General features: G+C 36.0%; 1 protein-coding gene and 1 pseudogene across 5 annotated transcripts in view; one reads left to right on the plus strand and one right to left on the minus strand.

Moving 5' to 3' along the window:
• CNTLN (centlein) overlaps window positions 1–25,528 on the minus strand; it is a 263,049-nt gene that overhangs the window by 227,179 nt on the left and 10,342 nt on the right. The gene's annotated exons all lie outside the window — the stretch shown is intronic.
• On the plus strand, window positions 14,455–15,268 carry LOC109451175 (small ribosomal subunit protein eS8; annotated as a pseudogene).

Raw genomic sequence — 25,528 nt, forward strand, 5'->3', positions numbered from 1 at the left:
AATTCTTCTTTAAATGTTTGGAAGAATTCACCAGAAAAGTCATTTGTTCCTACAATTTTCTTTGTTAGAAAGTTTTTAATTACTGATTCAATCTCCTTCTACATTACAGGTTTACTAGATTTTCTATTTCTTCATGATTCACTCTTGGTAGTTAGTCTGTTTCTAGGAATTTATACATTTCTTCTAGGTTACCCAATTCGTTAGTATATATTTGTTCATAGCAGTCTGTTATGATCCTTTGTATTTCATGATATCAGTTGCAATGTGTCTTCTTTCACTTCTTATATAACTTATTTGAGCCTTGTCTTTTTTTCCCTTTGTTACTCTAGCTAAAGTTTTGTCAACTTTGTTGATCTTTTCAAAAAATCAACTTCTAGTTTCATTGATTTTTTCCAACTCTTAGTTTTTTTTTTCTTTTTCTCCCCTATTGTTTTTCTAAACTATTTCATTTATTTCTGTTCTATCTCTACTTCATTCCTTCTGCTAATCCTCGGCTTAGTTTGTTCTACTTTTTCAGGTTCCTTAAGATGTAAAGTTAGGTACTTTCTTTGAGATCTTTCTTCTTTTTCAATGTAGGTGATTACCACTATAAAATTCTCTCAATACTGCTTTTGTTGCATCCCATACGTTTTGGTCTACTGTGTGTTCATTTTCATTTGTCTCAATTTTTTTATTTCCCTTTTGATCTCTTTTAAATCCATTGGTTGTTCAAGAGTATGTTGTTTAATTTTCACATATTTTTGAATTTTCCAATTTTCTCTCTGCTGTTGATTTCTACTTTCATTCCACTGTCATTGAAAAAGACACTTCGTATGATTTCAATTTTCTTGTATTTGGCAAATTTGTTTTGTTAACTAACATGTGATCTATTACAGAACTGTGCCATGGAGAATGTGAGAATGTGCTACTTGTTGGTGGAATGTTGTGCACATCACTGTTAGGTCCATTTGGCCAATAGTGTTATTCAAGTCCAGTATTTCCTTATTGATGTTCACTCTAGATATTCTATCCATTGTTGAAAGTGGGGTATTAAAGGCACCTGTTATTATTGTATTTTTCTTTATTTCTTTATATTTGTCAGTGTTTCCTTCACATATTTAGGTGCTCAGTGTTAAAGGCATATATTGTTATAATTTTCAAATCTTCCCAATGAATTGACTCTTGTCATTATATAATGACCTTCTTTATCTCTTATGACAGTTTCGACTTAACCTCTATTTTATCTGATATAAGTTTTACTCATTTAGCCACTCTAGGTCTTTTGATTGGAAAGTTTAATGTATTTACATTTAAAGTCGTTAATGATAAGGACGTACTATTGCCATTTTAAAAAACTGTTTTCTGTCCTGTAATTCTTTTGTTCCTCTTTTCTTTTCTTGCTACCTTCCTCTGTAATAGTTGATTTTTATTTTGTAGTGATAGCCTTTAATTCCTTTCTTTTTCCTTTTTTTTTATTTTCTATAGGCATTTTCTTTGTAGTTACCAAGAGGCTAACATAAAACATCTAAGTTATAACAGTTTACTATAAGCTTATAACAAGTTAACTTCAATTGCATACAAAAACCACATTTACTTCTTATCCACACTATATGTTACTGATGTCACATGTTTTTTAATATTGTATATTCATAAACATATTTTTGCAGGTATAGTTCTCAAGACTTTTGTCTTTTAACATTTACACCAGAATTAAATGATTTATCCACCACCATTACAGTACTGCAATATTATAATATTCTGTATTTGTCTATATATTTACTTCAGTTGTAAATTTTATACTATTATAGGCTTTCATGTTTTTGTTTAGCATCCTTTTTATTCAACTTGAAGAACTTCCTTTAGCATTTATTGTAAAGCAGTTTTAGTAGTTTTGAATTCTCTTATCTTGTGTTTATCTGGAAGTCTTAACTTCTCCTTCATTTTTGAAGGACAGTTTTACTGAGTGTAGTAATCTAGGTTGGCAGGTGTTTTTCTTTTACAACTTTGAATACATCATCCGACTCCCTTTAGGCCTGTAAGATTTCTGCTGAGAAATCTGCTTATAGTCTTATGGGGATTCCCTTGTATATGACTAGTCACTTTTCTCTTGCTGCTTTCAAAATTCTTTGTCTTTGACTTTTGACAATTTTATTATACTTTGTCTCTGTGTAGAATTCTTTAGGTTTATTCTCTTTGGAGTCCTTTGATCTTCATCAATCTGGATGTCCATTTTCCTACCCAGATTTGGGAAGTTTTAAGCCATTATTTCTTTAAACTTTCTGCACCTTTCTCTCTTTCTTTTCCTTCTGGGACTCCCATAATATATATTAATCACTAATGTTCTTCCATAAGCCCTTAGGCTTTCTTTGCTCTTTTTTCCTTTCTTTTTTTCTTTTGGCTCCTCTGACTAGGTAATTTCAAATGACTTGTCTTTGAATCTGCTGATTCTTTCATCTGCTTGATCAAGTATGCTATTGAACCTCTCTAATGAGATTTTCAGTTATTGTATTCTTCAGCTCCAAAAATTGTTTAGTTTTGTTTATATTCTCTTTTTGCTGCTATTTTCCTGTTCTATGTATCATTTTCCTGATTTCCTTTTGAGATACACACACACACACACACATACGTGATATGTGTGTGTGTGTGTGTGTATTCTCTTGAAAGTCAGTGACCTTCTTAAAGATATTTATTTTGAATTCTTTGTTAGGCAACTCATAAATATCCATTTCTGCAGAGTAGGTGACTAGAAACTTACTTTGTTCCTTTGTTTAATGTTCCCTTGATTTTTCATGTTCTTTATAGCTTTGTGTTAATGTCTATGCATTTGAAGAAATAGCCACCTCTGCCAGACTTTAGGAACTGGTTTTGACAGAGAAAGACCTTCACCAATAAACCCACCTAGAGATTCTGAGAGCCTCTCAAACAACAAGCACCCACCATTTTTCCTTTGTATTTAGCTGCCCCTATCAAGGTACACCAGTTTCATTAGTGCTCCTGGCGAGGTGAAACAGAAACTGGCCCCTCAGGCAGCACAATGAAAGGCTGAGATTTTAAAGGCATGCTTTACTCCTCTTCCTCCTTTCTGGAAGAGAAGTCTTAGTTTCTGTGCCTTCTCCCAATCCCACAGAGCTTTGCCAGGCAACAGCAAGCTGCTGGCCCCTCTTCCTTTGTTCTTAGTTGCCCAGATATCTGAACTATGCTGATTTTGTCAGCACTCTGAAATGAGACAGAATCTAGGCCTTCAGGCAGTGTACCAAAAGGCCAGGGATATTAGGTGGACCTTCACTCTCTCTTTGCCACCTCTATGTATCCCAAGGAAGAAGTCATGAGCTGAGGCAATCTAGGTGCAGAGCTTTGCCTGCTTGGGGGAGGAACCGATGCAGGCAAAGTGAAATTGCTCTTCTTACCTGTTTCAGTACAGTGTTATTAGCTTTGTACTCATCTTGGGTACTGCAACTTAACTGGAATCTACACTTCTCATAAAGATATTCTGGTGTGTGTATATAATGAGATTGTGTTTCTGTGGGGGAACAAAGACTGGGACTTTCTATTCTACCATCTTGTTGATATCACTCCTCCCTTATACTATTTCTTGAATTTCTAACTTGAGACATAATATTTTACCTCTTACCCATCTCCTCCCAATACAGATATCCCTTGAATCCAATGCTCACTGGAATAAATTTGAATATATTTTATTTTGTGTGTGGTAGGTCTAGTATCCTTTGCTACTTGCTATCAAAAATGTAGGAAACAAATACATTCCAATAACTCAACACGCCTCATTATCCAAGCTTTCATTATCTATACTCAGGCAATAAAGATTGGAATAGCAAGAAATAATTGGATAGGAAATTATAATTTTACTAGTGTCTCCCAGCCTCTCATCACACCAGGAAAATTTTCTTCATCATGCCAATGCATTCTCCCAGTCAAACATGGGTACCCTTGCCAGTTTGCTTTATACTGTACCAGAGTAAAGAGGAAAATGGAGAACCTGCATATTTACCAGGGATCCCCAGTCTATGAGTTCTCCCCAAAATAGAATACTCTAGCACCTCTGAAGAGGGGGGAGGTGCTGACTGAACTCTATGTATCTCACTTTTTGGTTTCATCCGTACTAATTGTTTATATTACTAACTATACATAATAATTATTATTCACAGTGAGCAACATATTGTACTGTATTTCCTGGTTATATAAATTTTTGTTTTTTCTGGAGTTAGGAAATATGTCACTCTGCTATCAATGACCTCACCAGTTGGTTGATTGGATTAATGTCACTGTGAAGATATATATGTCATCTCATTGGAGAACTTCTCACTGACTACCAACTGTTAAAGATGAGCAAAAAAATTCTTACTTGCTTTCTAGTACCCCTTTATGTACCTTTGGTGCAATTTACCTTTTACATTCTATCAGACCTTTAATAACTTTATCCTCCCTACCTTCCTTCTAACCATTCAAAACATGCCAACCAGGAGAAGGAGCAAGTTATGCTGAACTTTAAGGTCCTTGTGGATCTCAAAGGAAAATTAGTATAGACCCCTTCTCTAATCAATCCCTGATTTAAAAGGTAAAATGCAATAACTGAGAAAGAAAAAAAGAAAAAACAGGACATTGGAAAATAATTTTTTTAAAATAGACTCTCTGGAATGGCAAATTTTAAGGGCGTTAGGCTCACAATTCCCTTACATTCAATATGGTATCACATTTCGAATCCTACCAGGATGTGATCATTTACCGGTTGTATTAATTAATAAGATAAAAGGAAATGTTAATAAAACTTTTTCCTTTTTAAAAATAATAAAAATTATGTCACTTTATTTGCTCAGATATGTATTTACTTATCACTAACTCCAGAATTCCCAAAGAGAACTATAAAAAAATCTTTCTGTATTACTAGTCTATATTAGTGGACCTGTATGTTCAAAAGTATTTCAATCTGAAAACTCATGTCCCTTGAGTCAGATATTTCTTGAATTATTTCTTTAATAATGTCCATTTCTCTTTTGTCTAATTCTGAAATTCCTAATAATCACTGTTAGAACACACAGATTCTCTAATATTCTTTTCTTTTTGCTCCTATTTACTACCTCTTTGTTCCCATTTTTGGAAGACTTAACCTTATTTTTCCACACCCTCTAGTTATTTCTTTATTTTGGCAATCATATTTATTTATTTATTTCTAACTTATTGGGGTGACAATTGTTAGTAAAATTACATAGATTTCAGGTGTACAATTCTGTATTACATCATCTATAAATCCCATTGTGTGTTCACCACCCAGAGTCAGTTCTCCTTCCATCACCATATCTTTGATCCCCCTTACCCTCATCTCCCACCCCTCACCCCCCTTACCCTCTGGTAACCACTAAACTATTGTCTGTGTCGGCAATCATATTTAATTTCCAAGTACTCTTTCTCATTCTTTGCCTTCTGGTCATGTAAAACCTCTTATCTGTACTGCCTTAAGATATGTATCAGAGGGGTTTTCATGTTTTCTTCTGCATTGTCTCTGTCTCCTCTGCTGTCCATTTTTTTCTGTTACTTTTGATTTCTTGCCTTTCATGTTGGAGGTTTTCATCAACTGCCTTATGATCTTTTGTTGTCCATTTACATTTAAGACTGAGGCCCTAAAAAAAATTGTTGGTAGTTTTCTTAGCCTAGGGGAGGGGCAACTTGCCAACAGGAGATCTTCTCTATGGGTATTTGAATGGAGCATCTGACATTTTGTAGGGGACCCCTAAATGTTACCATGTTTCCCTGAAAATAAGACCTAGATGGACCTTGAGCTCTAATGCATCTTTTGGAGCAAAATTAATATAAGACTCGGTATTATATTATATTATATTGTATTATATAAGACCCGGTCTATTATATTATATTATATTATATTATATTATATTATATTATATTATATTATATTATATTATATTATATTATATTATATTATATTATATTATATTATAATATTATGTAAGACCTGGTCTTGTATTATATTAAAATAAGACCAAGTCTTATATTAATTTTTGCTCCAAAAGACGCCTTAGAGCTGATGGTCCGGCTAGATCTTACTTTTGGGGAAACACAGTAGTATCTCTGTTTTTTCTCTAGGTCTGCTCAGTTCACCAGAGAAGCTTTTTTTTTTTTTTTAAAGATTTAATTGGGGAAGGGGAACAGGACTTTATTGGGGAACAGTGTGCACTTCCAGGACTTTTTTCCAAGTCAAGTTGTTGTCCTTTCAATCTTAGTTGTGGAGGGTTCTGTTCAGCTTCAAGTTGTTGTCCTTCCAGTTTTAGTTGTGGAGGGCGCAGCTCAGCTCCAGGTCCAGTTGCCATTGCTAGTTGCAGGGGGTACAGCCCACCACCCCTTGCAGGAGTCCAACCGGCAACCTTGTGGTTGAGAGGACACGCTCCAACCAAATGAGCCATCCGGGAGCTCAGCGGCAGCTCAGCTCAAGGTGCCGTGTTCAATTTTAGCTGCAGGGGGCACTGCCCACCATCCCTTGCGGAAGTCGAGGAATTGAACTGGCAACCTTGTGGTTGAGAGCCCACGCTCCAACCAACAACTGAGTCATTCGGGAGGCAGCTCAGCTCAAGGTGCCGTGTTCAATCTTACTTGCAGGGGCAGAGCCCACCATCCCTTGTGGGACTTGAGGAATTGAACTGGCAACCTTGTGTTTGAGAGCCCACTGGCCCATGTGGGAATCGAACCAGCAGCCTTCGGAGTTAGGAGCGGCGAGCTCCAACCGCCTGAGCCACCGGGCCAGCCCCAGAGAAGAATTCTTAAGTATTCTGCCTGAACAGGACAATGCACAGCTTCCAGCACTGTTGGAGTTGAACAATTCAGTGAATGTTAATTGTTCCTAAAGATAGGCTTTCATTTATTTCTCAGCGTAACCCTAACCACTGTGTGTTGGTTTGTCTCCTACCTCTACATCCAGAGTCTACTTGTTACAATTTCTCAAGAGAATAAAGCTTGCCTTCTACCTTGATGAGAGGAGTACTGGGATTCTACGTGTTCTATACATAGATTTTAATTCAATTTTCTTATTTTTAGCATCATCCCTCACTCCAATCATCAGACATCATTGTTGTTATCTATTCCTAAGACTTTTTAAGTATTGTGGATTTCAATTTTCTCCATTTTGCTTAGTTAGTTACCACTTATCAATTCACTATAAATCATTCAAAAATTTACTAACATGTCTTGCCCCTGTAATCTTTGCTCCTGCTCTCTTTATCCATAGGCACCTATACATTTTCAAAAATCCCTGTTAGTCATTTTAGTGAGAATTTTGGGGAGGAAGTACAGTTGACCCTTGAACAACACAGGTTTGAACTGTACCGTTTCACTTATACACAGATTTTCTTCAAAATAAGTACAGTACTATAAATGTATTTTCTCTTCCTTATGATTTTCTTAACATTTTTGTTTCCTAGCTTATTTTATTGTAAGAATATACTGTATAATACTATATTCTTAGTATGTTATAGTATATAACATACAAAATATATGTTATTGATATGGCTTCTGGTCAACATTAAGCTATTAGTAGTTAAGTTTTGTGGGAGTCAAAAGTTATACACAGATTTTTGATTATGCAGGGAGTTAGCACCCCTAAACTCTATGTTGTTCAAGAGTCAACTATAGACAAATACTTTTTTCAATCCATCATATTTAACCCAAGTATCTACTGACATAGTTTCAAATTTTCTTTTTACATGAGCTAATGATACAATGTTCTCTCTTTGATAATGTATGTGATTAAATGTTCAAATTAATTATTTTAACAAAAGTCACTAATACAATTTTCCAGGAATCTACACTTTCAGTCCAATAGAGGTTGAAGACCTAAATAAAATTATGGACTTTCACAAATACTGATATCAAATTCAAGACTTGGTCTCATGCTTATTAAATTAAACATAACAAATATTTTATGTGTAAGAATGAAAAATTCGTTCAAAAATCAGCATGACATTTTAAAATATTTATTTAATTATGTACAAGGTGTGATCAAACAATACAGTTAATGTTTAAATAAAGCAATTTATTACAGTAAAAGACACATTGCCATTAATCCTCCCCCCTCCCCCACAAAATACTGCCCCACAGTTATCCATCCCATCGTTCTTGCCACTTTCTGAGGCAGTTTGGAATTAATGTCACTGTGAGTGTATTTACTTGAGCTGTTATGGCTGCCTCGATGTCCTGAATCGATTCAAAATGTTTACCTTTCATGGTCATTTTGACTTTGCGGAAGAGCCAGAAGTCACACAGTGCCAGATCTGATAAATAAGGTGGATGAGGACACACCATAATGCTTTTATTTGACAGAAATTGCCATATACCAGGAGCGATGCGTGACACGGATCCTTTCAGTTATGATCACAAAATACGGTGAATGCTGCTGCCAAGTGCCATCCAACAGAAAGGCATGGATCTTCAATACAAGAAGTAGCGTGGAACCTTAGTAACAGTGTGTGACAAGTTTCAACTTGTTCGGTGCGGTCGGTAGGGTATGAGCTATGGTTGACAGAAGGTGTAATTTTACAGTGTGCCGTAAATCATCCTCCATCATGATAACACTCCGTGTCACATATCACTTCTAGTATACAACAATTTCTGTCAAAAAAGAAGATTACGGTGTGTTCTCATCCACCTTATTCACCGGATCTGGCACCATGTGACTTCCGGCTCTTCTCTCAAGTCAAAATGATTCAGGACATTGAGGGAGCCACGACAACACAACTAAAGACACTCACAAAAGAGGACTTCCAGCACTGCTTCAGAAAGTGGCAAAAAGGATGGGATAGGTGTGTTCAAAGCGGGGGGTACTTGAGGGGAATCAATGGCAATGTGTCTTTTACTGTAATACATTTTTAAAAATTTAAACAGTCACCATATTGTTTGATCACACATCATAGTTAATTCACTGGGTGCAATGAACAAATTTGAGGACCTTATTAAACTATTTCCTAACATTAACTTCTTAATACACAAATGACATATATATTTATTTATTCTTATGTTCAAGACATTAGTTTCTACTGCCTTGTATTTTAAGATCATTCACTCACTTGCTCACTCATTCATTTATTCAGTGCATTAGTATCTCAAGATATTATCCAAACCAGAAATCTGCATAAGAACCTAGCTAACATCCTCTGATCTAATTTCAAATAAATATCAGTGTAAGAAGTCATTCAATCTATTGGAACTAAAATGAAAAGAAATTTACCCCACAGGATTAGAAATGTTTCTGGTAGACTAACTTAAGGTAGACTCACATGTTTAGTTATCCAAAGAAAATGTGAACAATTGAAGTTCCTAATGTATTAATATTCATTAAACTCCATGTTACAGTTTCTTCAGTGTTTATAATTCCTGTCTATTGAAGTAATGTTTCCTATGCATTCAAAGATAAACTACAGTGGTTGTACTCTTATGACACTAATAATATCATGAATTAAGAGTTTATGTATAATAGTAAGGAAGTGGGATTTGCAAGACTACTAAACAAGAGACACAAGTATACACAAAATATACTTTCGGCAGTAGCAGTTCATAATAAACTCATAAAATGACAGGTAAACTCAAATATCTAAAAATCATAGAAAATAATATTTTCCACAAATTCAAAAGGAAAATATATATACACAAATGTTTTCTATTTGTCTGGTATTATTCTATTAGAGATATCAAAATTCTATTTTCAATAACATAAACTTCTACTTAGAATTACCGAAAATTCTTTCTATATCTTTTTCCAGATATCAAGGAAATAAATGATTACATTAATATAAATATATTTATCATAGTATTTAGCAGACTCTATTACAAAGTCTCCCTTTCTGCAAATGTCTTTCTGACTACTACTTAATAGCAAAGCATAGAGCTACCTTTCTCTAACTCGAGCACAGTATCTGCACTCAGATGAGAGTCATTTGATATTAAATGAGTAAACGTTTTGTAGATATCTGTATTAATGATGACCATGCATTTCTGAATCTCACAATCTGATTTCCTTGCAACATTTGGTATCCCCTAGGCATTCACTCCTAAAGGTAATAAATTTCCCCTAGATATCCAATATAAAAGTCCTAGAATTTTCATTGGTTACCTTTAACCTTAATAAATTATTTTCTTTGGTGCTTATGTGTTGCTTTGTCTCAAAGTGAAGATGTAATACAGAACTGATGTTTGAAAAAGAAATCAATAAGATGTTCAGAGCTGAGATGCTAAGAGCTTCAACAGAGGGTTTGGAAGTTAAGGACACAGAGGGATTATTGGACTTGAGTGGCACTGTGAGAGATAAAGTGACTGAACTTGGGAATTGATTTTCTGTTTAAAAAGAGACCAAAAGGTATCAAAGATTACCCTCAAGATGTGAAATTTAGAGAAAAGTGAAAAAAAAAATAAAAAATGGCAACATTGTGGAGGGGGAAAGTTAGGTAGTAAAAAAACTCAAAGGAAAAGCCAATAAGTTCTATAGATAATATAGTGAATTTGAAGGGCACCATAGCACATGAATTAGAAATGCCATAGGCAATGGATATATGAAGACATATAAAAGAAAAAATTTACACAAAAGGTGTAAAATGTCTCTTAGACTTCATTCATGCATAATAACTAATGCAAATAAAAACTATTTCAGAATATCATTTTTTACCTTTCAGATAAGCAAAGATGCAAAAGTGTGAAAATGACTAGAATGTAGGGAAAATAGGCACCTTCCTGCTTTCCTAATAGTAGTATAAACTGGCAGCATTTGGCAGTACCAATCACAATTACAACTATATATATCTTTTGATCCAGTGTATAAGTCATATATTACTAGATAACAAATTGGCCCAAAATCAAGCTTAAAACAACAAACATTAGGAGATCAGATTCTGACATACAATGTGAAGAGCTCTGCTGACCCACTCCTCAGTGAAACTGGTGAACACTATGAAACAAACAGGGAAAGCCTCTGTAAATGGTCCTAAAGACAAAGAACATATGAAGAAACACCTATGCAGCAAAACCATAAAAGTTCAGTAAGAAAGACAAGCTTTTATGGTAACTGAACCAAGACCATTCCTTTCTTCCCCAGCTCAGCAAGGCAGAGTCCACTCAGATTGCTGCAGTAAGGAACACAGGGCTCTGTCTCCCCCAGGTTCCCAGTGGATGTTTTATTTCCCCGCCCAGGAGCAAGACATCAGCATTTTTCATCCTGCCTCCAGCTAACTGTTGCTGAGGCCAAGTCCTAGGCAAGTACAGTTGAGAGGGGGGAGCTCCGTTCTTCTGCCCAGCCCCCATTTGTGGAATAAAAGGTTCTACCTTGGGCACAGAGCATTGAGAATACTGGACTTGCAAATTCCCTTGCCGCAGCTTATGGCAGCAATGGTTCCACACCAAAAGAGGCGAGCCAAGAGGACTTAAGGCTGCCACCTCCCCTCTGCCAAGCAATCAGCTCCTACATAGGGTGGGAATGTCACTCAAAGAGAAGCATGATATTGTCCATAGCACCAGCTCCAGAGGCCTGGCTCAGATTTTGTCTGGTGTGGGGTAGGGAGTAGAGAAGCATGAAGTAAAATATATAGGTCCTAACCTCTTTCCAAAGGGAACTGATTTCATTTGCAACACACTGTGGAGAAGTTCAAGCCTACTGACATTCTCAAGAATAGTGTAGGTTGTGGTGTAAGGCAGTTGTATAAGATTCAAGATGCTAAACTGTAGGCCTGCCAGTTTGTACTAGGAGAGAAATGAGGAATAAGACAAGTGAGAAGAGCACTTAAAGGGTTGAAAAAAATATCAATCACTGACTCAGGAACTGTAAAGGAGCCACAGTGGGATTAGTTTGTAGTCACTTATGCCCTAGGGCATAATGGGCAATGTTGGAAACAATTGAGCAATCAGCCACCAATTAGTTAAGTTTAATAGCTGGCAGTGGTCAAGGGAAGGAAATAGGAAAACCCTATCAAAAATCACTGTCATCCAAGGGTGATTGTGAGCTTAGTTAAAGCTGCACCTTCCTTAGAGTAATATTGGTGATTTAACACTGTGGTGCGGGAAACAGACTTTACTAAAATAATCCAGCCAGGCACCAAATAAACCAGCAAATGATAACAAGCCTGGGGGAGTGGAATAGGGGAGACCAGTCACCATATTTGCTACACTATAACACTCTGTTTTCCCAAAAATAAGACCTAGCTGGACAATCAGCTCTAATGGGTCTTTTGGAACAAAGATTAATGTAAGACCAGGTGTCATATCATATCATATCATATATCCAGTCTTACAGTAAAATAAGACCAGGTCTTATATTAATTTTTGCTCCAAAAGATGCATTAGAGCTGATTGTCCAGCTAGACCTTATTTTGGGGGAAACATGTATCTCAAATGTGTACTTTCTAACAAAAAAACTTTAGAAGTCATGCAAAGAAACAAAAAGTATAATCCATATGAGGGTGGGAGGAAACAGGCAACAGAAACTATCTGGGAGAGTGACCACATGTTGGATTTATCAAAAAAAAATTTCAAAATGGCTACTACAAATATGTTCACAAAACTAAAAGAAACCATGTTTTAAAAAGTAAAGAAATTTTCACTGATATGTGGGATATAAAACTGAAAGCAACAAAGGAACAAAACAAACAAACAAAGAAATAAAAACTCATAGACACAGACAATAGTTTAGTGGTTACCAGAGGGTAAGGGGGATGGGGGGGTGGTAGGTGAAGGTAAACAGGATCAAATATATGGTGATGGAAGGAGAACTGACTCTAGGTGGTGAACACACAATGCAATATATAGATGATGTATTACAGAATTGTACACTTGAAACATGTAACTTTACTGACCATTGTCACTCCAATAAACTTTCATTTAAAAAAAAGTAATGAAAGATATAATAATGTTGCAACAAATACAAATGAAAGAAAGAGATAGAAATTATAACAAGAACCAGACAGTAATTTGAATCTACACAAAAAAGCAAAGAGCACCAGTAATTATGCAATTATAATAAAAGACAGTTTAAAAGCATGTTTTTATACTTAACTGATTTGAAAAACAACTATGTTAAATCTGTACATAATGAATCAGTGTGCTTAAAATAAAAATGTAATATGTATAATTGTCAATACCAGCACAAATGAGGTGGATGGTAGCAAAGCTTTTGGGCTAAGGAAATAACAATATATCATAAAGCAATAATTTTAAATATGAATCAATGTGTTTGCAACATTAATTGATTTAATATGTATAACAACAATACCACAAAGATGTATAAATGGGAATATAGCTATATACTTCAGTAATGTTTCTATGTATCTCTGGAATTAAGCCTGGAAAAATCTGAAGCTTATTCTGTTAAGATACCCTAGAGCAGCAACCAAAAAGAAAAAAATATATATAGTGAAAAAAATAATTACAAAAATTAAAATGCTACATCAGAAAATATTCGCTGACTGCAAAAGAAAGTAGTAAAGGAGGAATGCAGGAACAAGAAAGACATGAGACATATATAGAAGACAAAACTGAAATGATAGAGAGAATTTAACTATATAAATAATAACGTTAAAGGTAAATAGATTAAACACTCCAATCAAAAGGCAGAAATTGTCAGAGTGGATTAAAAAACAATCCAAAAATGTGCTGTCCACCTAAGACATACTTTAGATCGAAAGACTCAAATATACTGAAAGTAATGTACAGTAAAAGATATATAATGATAATAGAGTCGATCCATCAGGAAGATATACCAATTATAAATACATATGCATCTAATAACAGAGGACCAATATACATGAAGTAAAAATGACAGAAATTAAACTAGAGATGGACAATTCAATTACAATAGTTATAGACTTCAATAGCTCAATGTAATGGTTAATTTACATTGGAGGGTATTTTGGGATGAGATTAACATTTAAATTGGTGAACTCTGAATAAGCACAGTGCCCTCCATAATGTGGGTGGGCTTCATCCGAAGAGTTGAAGACCTAAATAGAACGAATAGATCAGATTCCCTGACTGAGCAAGAAATTTTCCTTCAGACTTTATCTGCACCATCAGCTCCCCTGGGTCTCGAACCTGCCAGCCCACACTGCAGATCTGAACTTGCCAGTCTCCATAATCATGTAAGAAATTTTTTTACAATAAGTTCCTTTCTACATATATGCTCACACACATCTTTTCAGTTCTGTTTCTCTGCAGAATCCTGACTAATACCCACTTTCAATAATGAATGAACAACTAAACAGAAGAATAAGGAAATAGAAGACCTGAAAAACACTATAAACAAACTAGACCAAACAGACATCATTAGAATACTCTATCCAAAAACACCAGTATATACTTTCCAAGTATACATGGAACATTCCCAGGATAAACTATATGCTACACCAAAAAAAAATTTAATAAATGTAAAAAGATAGAAATAGTACAAAAGATATTCTCTGAATATAATGGAACAAAATTGGAAATCAGATGAGAAAAAACTGGAATTCTCACAAATATGTGGACATTAACAACACACTCAAATAAACAATGAGTCAAAGAGGAAATTAAAATAAAAATCAAAAAATACTTTGAGATGGGGGAAAATGAACACACGTAATATTAAAACAGGGGATGTATCTGTTTCCAGCTGGTACAAGCCATGGGCATCTCTCGGGCCAACTGGCACAAGCACTGTAAGAGTGGAGGAGGGGGTCAAGAGAAAGTCCTCGCACAAGAAGGGAAAATATGAGCTGGGACGCCCTGCTGCCAACACTAAAATTGGCCCCGGCCACATACACAGAGTCCATGTGCCGGGAGGCAACGAGTACCGTGCACTGAGGTTGGACATGGGGAACTACTCCTGGGGCTCCGAGTGTCATACGTACAAAACAAGGACTGTTGATGTGGTCTTTAACGCACCCAACAACGAACTGGTCCACACCGAGACCCTACTAAAGAACTGCATGGTGCTCGCTGACAGCACACCGGACTGACAGTGCTATGAGTCCCACTATGCACGGCCCTGGGCTGCAAGAAAGGAGCCAAGCTGACTCCTGAGGAGGAAGAGATTTTAAACACTAAAGGATCAAAGAAAATTCAGAAGCAATATGATGAAAGGAAAAAGAATGCCAAAACCAGCAGTCTTTTAGAGGAGCAGTCCCAACAGGGAAAGCTTCTTACACGCATGGCTTCTAGACCAGGCCAGTGTTGTCAAGCAGATGGCAGCTCTGTGCTGGAGGGCAAGGAGCTAGAGTTCTGCCTGAGGAGAATCAAGGCCCAGAAAGGCAAATAAGTCCTCCCCGCTCCTAGCTCAGCTCATGCAATAAAGGTGTTTATTGTTATGTTAAAAAAAATTAAGGTGTTTATCGTTATGTTAAAAATAATTCATAATAAAAGTAAAACATAGGGAACGCAACTAAAGCAATGCTTAGAGGAAAATTTACACCTATATGTACTTAGATTAAGGAAAAAGAAAGGTGTAAAGTCAATAACCTAATGTTCTACCATAAGGCACTGAAAAAAATAAGAGCAAACTAAGCCTAAAGCAAGCAGAATGAAGAAATAATAAAAATTATAGAAGAAACTGATGAAACAGAATATAGAAAAATAACACAGAAAATTAATGAAAGCAAAAATGGGTTCTTTGAAAAGATCAAAACAGATAAAACTTTAGCTAAATTGACCATGAGAAAAAGAAACAAGCCTCAAATTACCAGAATCAGAAATTTAAAAGGGTATGTTACTAACAGCCTAATAAAAACAAAAAGGAATATAAAGAAAATGTGAAAAATTATACACCAGCAAATTAAATAACTTAGAAGAAATGGACAAATTCCTAGAAAGACAACTACCAAAAATGACTAAAAAAAAAAGGAAAACCTGAATCAACAAGTGAATTCAATTAGTAAAAAAAAAAAAAAAAAATATATTACCCCCAAAGAAAACTCAGGCCTGGATGGGTTCACCACTGAATTCTACCAAACTTTTAAATGAGAATTAATACCATATTCTTTAAAAACTCTTTCCAAAAAAAAATAGTAAAAAGGGAGTACTTCCCAACATATTTTATAAGGCCTGTATTAACCTTGATTGAAAAGAAAAACAAAAGAAACAAACAAAAAAACAGACCAAGACATCACAAGAAAACTAAGACTAATTCCTCTTATGAATGTAGTGTAAAAAATCCTCAGCAAAATACCAATAAATTAAATCCAACAACATTATTACAAGAATTAGGTATTATGAACAAATAGAATTTATCCCAGGAATGCAAGGTTGGTTTGACACTTAAAAACACCAATTAAGGTAATATATTGTATCAACAGAAGAGAAAAACAAAAACCATACGATCATCTCAGTAGGCACAGAAGATACAATCAACAAAATCCAACAAGTTTTCATAATAAAAACACTTAAACAAGGAACAGAGGAAACTTCCTAAACCAAGCATAGTGGTGAAATGCTGCTGTCTAGTATTCCTAAATTTAAAATGACTTTGTTCAGGCATGAGTTATAATGCTATTGGTCACAAGTTCAATAGAAATGAATCAACAGTATATATCAACTTAAATGCCTTTAAGTAGAAACACATAAAACACAGTTATCTATTGATCAGTTGACAAAAATGTGACCAGAGGCTCGTAGGAACCCAGTCTTTTACTTACCATAGAAGCAATGGCTCAGTGCTTGCTAATTCAGTGTGTACAATGACTTTATAGAACATAACTATGGTGAATAACAAGAATTGACTGTAAACACAGATGTAATTGTGAGTAAAATAACATGATGTCTGGGATTTGCTTCAAAATAATCCACTGGTGGTAGAGGGAGCAGAGGAGCAGAAGGGAGTAGAAGTTTATAAACAAGATGGGCTATGTGATAATTGTTCTAGTTGGGTGATAAGTAAACATGGGAGTTCATTGATGTATTATTCTCTCTGCCTTTGCATCTAGTTAAAAGTGTCCAAACTAAAAAAGTAAAACACATGCACAACAACATACATATACAGACATCCACCAGCGAACTTATAAGGACATATAATAAAGTACCAAAAGGTCTAAAAAAAAAGAATTATGGATAAGGCCAGCATTTTTCCAAAAAGGGTACTAACAGCATTTGGAGCAGTATAATTATTTAAATGAGCAGGATTATCCTATTCATTTCAGGATGTTTAGCAGTCCACACCTCCGTCCACTATACAATAGCACCACTGATTGAAACCAATGACACAGGCAAAGCTTTATCCACAAGGCCATTCATCACAGCACCATTACACAATTAAAAAAAATAAATAAAACCACCTTAATGTACAACCACAAGACACTGGTTAAATATAAATATGGTGTATCAAAGTACTGGAATACACTGTAACACATAAAAGTATTATATTCCCTCCCTGAAGATGAGCTGGCAACATGACAATGACATCCTCAATCACACTGCCTTGAATAAATCCTTATGAACACATAAAACAAGAAAGGGGAATTAAAATGGACAATAAATTCAACAAATATCTGATAGACAGAAGAATGGGCTCAGAAACAAACCCAGTGAAAAAAAATCGTAACCCAAAAACCAAGTGATGTCTATAGTAGAAAAAGAAGCTTTTTTTCTGGAAGAGGCCCAAAGAGGCTCTAAGTACCCACTTAGTAAATACAGAGAGCAGAAACCCCAGAAATCAAGATGACCAATGAAGGAACGATTTACCAGAAAGCTGGTCTTCCCACTCATCCATGTTCAAAAGACCTACCTGTAGCATTTGCCTCCAGCAAATTGCTGAAGACTGCTTTCAAAACAACTGTTTGCTTGACAAAGGTCTCTAATATGGTTGTTGTACAAACAATATACTCAGTAAAGGGAATAACTTAAGAATCTAACTCTCATTCTTTACAGTGAACCTATGTGCTTACTCTATCCTTCAGGAAAGCTTACTGATGGCCACCTCCCTTTGTTGTAAGTCCCCTCCCTTTTATTTTAACAAAAAATCCTGGGACATCCTTATATTCACTGGAGAAGCCTTCTGGTAAAAAGATACACAAAAATGTAAAGTAAACCCATTATGAGCAACATATCTACATTAAGCAATAGAGACATTCATACAAAAATATTAAAAGTCAGTAAAGGATCACGCAATTGAAGAAAACCATTATCATTAAAGAAAAAGACTAAGAATAGAAACTACCCAACTGAAAAAACAAAGATAATTCAAGAAACAGAAAACAAATTTAAAATTATACTCAGAAAGATTAAAGAGTGAGTCTTTTAGAGAAGATTGCTATGAAAAAGGAAAATCAAATAAGAAATTTCTTAGAAAACTTGATTTCTAAATTTAAAAATGACGGATGGCCAGTTAGCTCAGTTGGTTAGAGCACGGTCCTCTTAACTACAAGGTTGCTGGTTCAATCCCCACATGGGCCACTGTGAGCTGTGCCCTTCACAACTAGATTGAAACAACTACTTGACTTGAAGCTGATGGGTCCTGGAAAAACACACTTAAATAAAAAAAATGATATAGGACAAATGCAAAAAAAAAATCTATTGATGGAAGGAAAAGTAATAAGACCATTCAGGTGATAGTATAAATAATGGAAAATACATATAAGAGAAAAGCAGGTCAAATCCAGAAGTCCAACCTCTACTAGGGTGCCAAAATAAAGACTAATAATGAAGAAAAAGTATAAAAGAAGAACATTGCCTCAATCAAAAGAAAACTGTAAGTCCTGAGAGTGAAAGGGCCCACAAAAGTCTGAAAAGGCTGAATATTTAAAAGACCAAAATTAGCAGATGATGTTGAAATTTTACAACACCATATATATTGAGAAAATCCTAAAAGCTTTAAGCAAGCTACCTAGAGAAAAATAAGAATCACACTTGCATTGGAATGTAAGAGAGAGAGAGAGAGAGAGAGATAATAAAGCTATAATTTCAAAAATCTGAGGGAAATTACATGGACATAAAATTTTATGTTCGGTATCAATCAAGCATAAGGACAAAAGAAACATTTTCAGGCACATAAGGAGTCAGAAAGTAGACCACTTATGCATCCTTTATGAGAAAAAAATTTGAAAATATGATCCAACAAAAAGAAAAAGGAAGACATAAGATCCTAGAAACTGTGGCACTAGTTCAACAGTACAATGAAAAGAAATCCTAGATAACAGTTATGAGTAGGTTTAGAAAGCAACTGGTCAAAATTCATAAGCCAAAGGCCCTAGGGAAGAATATCTTCAGCCTTTAACAAATGTCTGAATACAAATATTCACTGTGCAAAAAAAAAAAAAAAAAGAAAGAAAAGAAGCGCAATTAGAAATTGCTGGGGTGAGACATCATCAAAATGGCGGCGTGAGGTGAGCCTCTGTAAATCTCCCCTGGAATTTACAACGAATCGAACAACTATAACTCCACAAAGGACTCCCTGCACAGCAGACAGGCAAGTCGAAGAGGCCCACTACTGAATTCACCTAAAGGTGGGCAAATCTCGCAAGACGGGAAGGAAGGAAGAGCCCCGCAGGCGCAGGACGCAGACCTAGCTCAGTGCTCCGAGCTTGCTGCATCCCGGAGCTACCGCAGCTGCTGGACAGGGAAGAACTCAGATTGCTAGGGCTCTGTTTATGGCTCACAGGGCTGACGGGACAGCATACAACACGGCTGAACCCAACGCTCACGGCAGAGACCTCAGAGAAAAGACTGAGGGAAGAAGGCTGAAAACGATGGTTTAAGCCCTCACTGCCACAGAGAATGGAAGCCTTAGTCACTGAGACTAGCTGCCCCCTCCCTACCCTCCTAGAGCTCACCCCGCCCCAACCTGGCCGGTGCTAGAGGTGGAACAGTAGCAGTGTAAGATCAAAAGAACAGAATATTTGCTGTTCTGAGAACTGTGGACCGCAGAAACAGATTCGCAGCCCAACTAGTTCTGGCAAAGGGGAGGGAGCTGTGGAAGCAGGACCGGCTGTGGTGGTGGTCACTGCCATTGCTCTGAGCCACTTCTCACAACTCACCGCGCCCCTGGCCCCACCTATCAGGGCGGATCCCTGCAGGAGTAAACAGAACTGTTGAAACGTACTGGCTCTGAATCTGGTGCAGGGGGAGCTTTGGAACATCAAAAGCTCTCCGCATACCCACACAGACACTGCACCCTGTGACCCAGGAGAACTATTAATAGAGGAGAAGTCCGTCTCCCAGGGAATCCCCCCATTGGGTGAGAAGCTGGAATAGTGCAGAGAAAACATAGCACTACCGTGTGAGAGACAAAAAAAGGCTGCAGTCGAAGAGAAAATAAAACATTCTACCAACAAGTATTGGAAAACAAAAGAAAGACCTCTTCCTATCAACCTGTTGCAGAAGCCACTCCTGTAGACATCTAGGAAGAGAAATAATAAATCAGTAATTGCCATGAATAACCAAGGCAACAAGACAGCTCAGAAAGAAAGTGAAAAGTCTCCAGAAAAGGAACTTAAACATATGGAAATATGTGACTTAAATGACAGAGAATTCAAGATTGCAGTTCTGAAAAAAATCAACGAGATGCAAGAAAACACAGAAAGGCAGTTTAATGCACTCAGAAACACAATCAAAGAACAACATGAGCATTTTACAAAAGAGATTGAAATTTTAAAAAAGAACCAAACAGAATTTCTGGAGATTAAGAACTCAATAGAAGAAATTAAGAATGAAATAGCCAGCTTAGGTAGTAGAGTTGACCAGATGGAGGAAAGAATCAGTGACATCGAAGATAGAAACCTGGAAATGACACAGATGGAAGGAGAAAGAGACTTGAGACTTAAAAGAAATGAAAGAACTCTACAAGAACTTTCTGACTCCATCAGAAAGAGCAATATAAGAATAATGGGCATACCAGAAGGAGAAGAAAGAGAGAAGGGAACAGAGAATATATTCAAACAAATTGTCAATGAGAACTTCCCAAACTTGTGGACAGAACTGGATCCTCGAATCCAAGAAGCAAATAGAACACCTAATTACCTCAATCCCAACAGGCCTTCTCCAAGGCACATTGTATTGAAGCTGTCTAAAATCAACGACAAAGAAAGAATCCTCAAAGCAGCCAGGGAAAAGAAGACGGTAACCTACAAAGGAAAGCCCATTAGATTATCATCAGATTTCTCAGCAGAAACTCTACAAGCCACGAGGAGGTGGAACCAAATATTCAAACTACTGAAAGAGGGAAATTATGAGCCAAGAATAATATATCCAGCAAAGATATCCTTTAGATATGAAGGAGGAATAAAGACCTTTCCAGACATACAGAAGCTGAGGGAATTTTCTAATACACGACCTGCACTACAAGAAATACTAAAGGAGGCTATTTGAACACCATCAACATGGACAATTTGTGGTAATTAAAATATAAAAAGGGGGTGAGTAAAGGCCTGAACCGGAATATGGGAATGGAGAAAGTAAGCATGCTGAAGAAAATGGAATACTCTAAATATCAAACTTTCTTTTACATAAACTTAAGGGTAACCACTCAAAAAAAATCCAGAACTGAAATATATACTGTAATAAAAGAAGAAACAGAGGGAAACATCATAGAATACCACCACACAGAAATAACAGACAACAACAAAAAAGCAAAGAAACAATGGAGACACAGCCTTACCAGAAAACTAAAGATAGAATGACAGGAAATCCTCACATATCAATAATCACCCTAAATGTAAATGGACTGAACTCACCAATAAAAAGGCACAGAGTAGCAGATTGGATCAAAAAACTAAACCCAACCATATGCTGTCTCCAAGAGACACATCTCAGCTACAAGGACAAGCATAGACTCAAAGTGAAAGGGTGGAAATTGACACTCCAAGCAAATGGTACCCAGAGAAAATCAGGTGTAGCCATAATGATATCAGATGAAACAGACTTCAGGGTGAAAAAGGTAACAAGAGACAAAGATGGACATTTCATAATGGTGAAGGGGACCATACAACAAGAAGACATAACAGTCATCAATATTTATGCCCCCAATCAGGGAGCACCGAAATATACCAAGCAACTACTAACAGAACTAAAGGGAGAAATTGACCAAAACACAATTATACTAGGGGACTTAAATACATCATTGACAGCTATGGATAGATCATCCAAACAGAAAATAAATAACGAAATAGCAGCCCTAAATGACACATTAGATGAAATGGACATAATTGACATTTATAGAGCACTTCATCCTAAAACATCAGACTATACATTCTTTTCTAGTGTACATGGAACATTCTCAAGGATAGACCATATATTGGGACATAAAATCAGCCTCAGCAAATTTAAGAAGATTGAAATCATACCAAGCATATTCTCTGATCACAAGGCTTTGAAATTGGATATCAACTGCAAAAAGAAAGCAGGGAAAAACACAAATACATGGAGATTAAACAACATACTTTTAAAGAACGACTGGGTCAAAGAAGAAATTAGAGGAGAGATCAAAAGATACATAGAAACAAATGACAATGAAAATACATCCTACCAAAATTTTTGGGATGCAGCGAAAGCAGTTTTAAGAGGGAAATTTATATCATTACAGGCCTATCTCAAGAAACAAGAAAAATCCCAAATAAATAACCTCATGTTACACCTTAAAGAACTAGAAAAAGAAGAACAAGTGAAACCAAGGTCAGCAGAAGAAAGGAAATAACAAAAATCAGAGCAGAACTAAATGAAATAGAGAACAAAAAGACAATAGAAAAAATTAATGTGACAAAGAGCTGGTTCTTTGAAAAGATTAACAAAATTGACAAACCCTTGGCTAGATTCACTAAGATAAAAAGAGAGAAGACACTAATTAACAAAATCAGAAATGAAAAAGGGGAAGTTATCACGGACACCACAGAAATACAAAGGATCATCCAAGAATACTATGAAGGACTATATGCCACCAAATTCAATAACCTAGAAGAAATGGACAAGTTCTTAGAAACATATAGCCTTCCAAGGCTGAACCATGAAGAACTGGAAAATCTAAACAGACCGATCACCAGTAACGAAATTGAATCAGTCATCCAAAACCTTCCCAAAAGCAAAAGTCCGGGACCAGATGGCTTCTCTAGTGAATTCTACCAAACCTTCAAAGAGGATCTAATACCAATTGTGCTCATACTCTTCCAAAAAATTGAAGAAGAGACAGTACTCCCTAACTCATTTTATGAGGCCAACATTAACCTGATACCAAAACCTGGTAAAGACAGCACAAAAAAGAAAACTACGGACCAATATCTCTGATGAATACAGATGCAAAAATCCTAAATAAAATTCTAGCAAATCGAATACAACAATGCATTAAAAAGATTATTCATCACGACCAAGTGGGGTTCATCCCGGGGCACAAGGATGGTTCAACATCCGCAAATCCATCAATGTGATACATCACATAAACAAAATAAAGGACAAAAATCATATGATTATATCAATTGATGCAGAAAAAGCATTTGACAAGATACAACACCCATTTATGATTAAAACACTTAATAAAATAGGTATAGAAGGAAAATACCTTAACATAATAAAGGCCATATATGACAAGCCCTCTGCTAATCTCATAATTAATGGTGAAAAACTGAAGCCCTTTGCTCTACATTCAGGAACACGACAGGGCTGTCCCATATCACCTCTGCTTTTCAACATAGTGTTGGAAGTCCTTGCCAGAGCAATCAGGCAAGAGAAAGAAATAAAAGGCATCCAAATTGGGAGTGAAGAAGTTAAATTTTCACTCTTTGCAGATGAAATGATGCTATATATAGAAAACCCTAAAGACTCCACCAAAAAGCTATTAGAAACAATCAACAAATACAGTAAAGTTGCTGGCTACAAAATCAACATACAAAAATCCATTGCTTTCCTATATACTAACAATGAAATCTCAGAAAAAGAAATACAAAAAACAATTTCTTTTGCAATTGCAGCAAAAAGAATAAAATACCTAGGAATTAACTTAACCAAGGATGTGAAAGACCTATATGCTGAAAACTATAAGATGTTTTTGAAAGAAATTGAAGAAGACACAAAGAAATGGAAAGACATTCCGTGCTCATGGATTGGAAGAATCAACATAGTTAAAATGGCCATATTACCCAAAGCAATATACAGATTTAATGCAATCCCCATCAAAATCCCAATGGCATTTTTTAAAGAAATAGAACAAAAAATCATCAGATTTGTTTGGAACCACAAAAGACCCCGAATAGCCAAAGCAATCTTAAGAAAAAAGAACAATACTGGAGGTATCACACTCCCTGACTTTGGCTTCTACTACAGGGCTACAATAATCAAAACAGCATGGTATTGGCAGAAAAACTGACACATAGACCAATGGAATAGAATTGAGAACCCAGAAATAAAACCACATAAATATGGACAGACAATTTTTGACAAAGAAGCTAAAAACATACAATGGAGGAAAGACAGCCTCTTCAACAAATGGTGCTGGGAGAATTGGATAGCCACGTGCAAAAGAATGAAACTGAACTGCTATCTGTCACCATGTACCAAAATGGACCAAAGACTTAAGCATAAGACCTGACACAATAAACTGCATAGAAGAAAACATAGGTACTAAACTTATAGACCTTGGGTTCAAAGAGCATTTTATGAATTTGCCTCCAAAAGCAATGGAAGTAAAAGCTAAAATAAACGAATGGGACTATATGAAACTTAAAAGCTTCTGCACAGCAAAAGAAACCATTGACAAAATAAAGAGGCAACCAACTGAATGGGAGAAGATTTTTGCAAACAGTGCCTCCGATAAGGAGCTAATACCCAAAATATACAAGGAACTCATGAAACTCAACAACAAAAAAACAAACAAACCAATTGAAAAATGCGCAGAGGACCTGAAGAGACATTTCTCCAAAGAGGACACACAAATGGCAAATAGACATATGAAAAAATGCTCAACATCACTAATCATCAGAGAAATGCAAATCAAAACCACAATGAGATATCACCTCACCCCAGTCAGAATGGCTATCATCAACAAGAGAAATAGTAACAAGTGTTGGAGAGGCTGTGGAGAAAAAGGAACCCTCTTACACTGTTGGTGGGAATGCAGACTGGTGCAGCCTCTATGGAAGGCAGTGTGGAGGTTCCTCAAAAAATTACGAATAGAATTGCCATATGACCCAGCAATCCCTCTCCTGGGTATCTACCCAAAAAATCTGAAAACATTTATACATAAAGACACGTGTGCTCCAATGTTCATTGCAGCTTTGTTTATGGTGGCCAAGACATGGAAACAACCAAAATGTTCTTCGATAGATGAATGGATAAAGAAGTTGTGGTATATATACACAATGGAATACTATTCAGTGATAAGAAAAAATGATATAGGAACATTTGTGACAACATGGATGGATCTTGAGAGTATAATGCTAAGCGAAATAAGTGAGACAGAAAAAGCAGAGAACCATATGAACCATATATACCACTGATATGTGGTATATAAACCAAAAACAACAAAAGAACAAGACAAACAAATGAGAAACAAAAACTCATAGACACAGACAATAGTTTAGTGGTTACCAGAGGGTAAGGGGGGTGGGAG

The sequence above is a fragment of the Rhinolophus sinicus genome, linkage group LG04 (genome assembly GCF_036562045.2).
Source record: "Rhinolophus sinicus isolate RSC01 linkage group LG04, ASM3656204v1, whole genome shotgun sequence".
Lineage (NCBI taxonomy): Eukaryota > Metazoa > Chordata > Mammalia > Chiroptera > Rhinolophidae > Rhinolophus > Rhinolophus sinicus.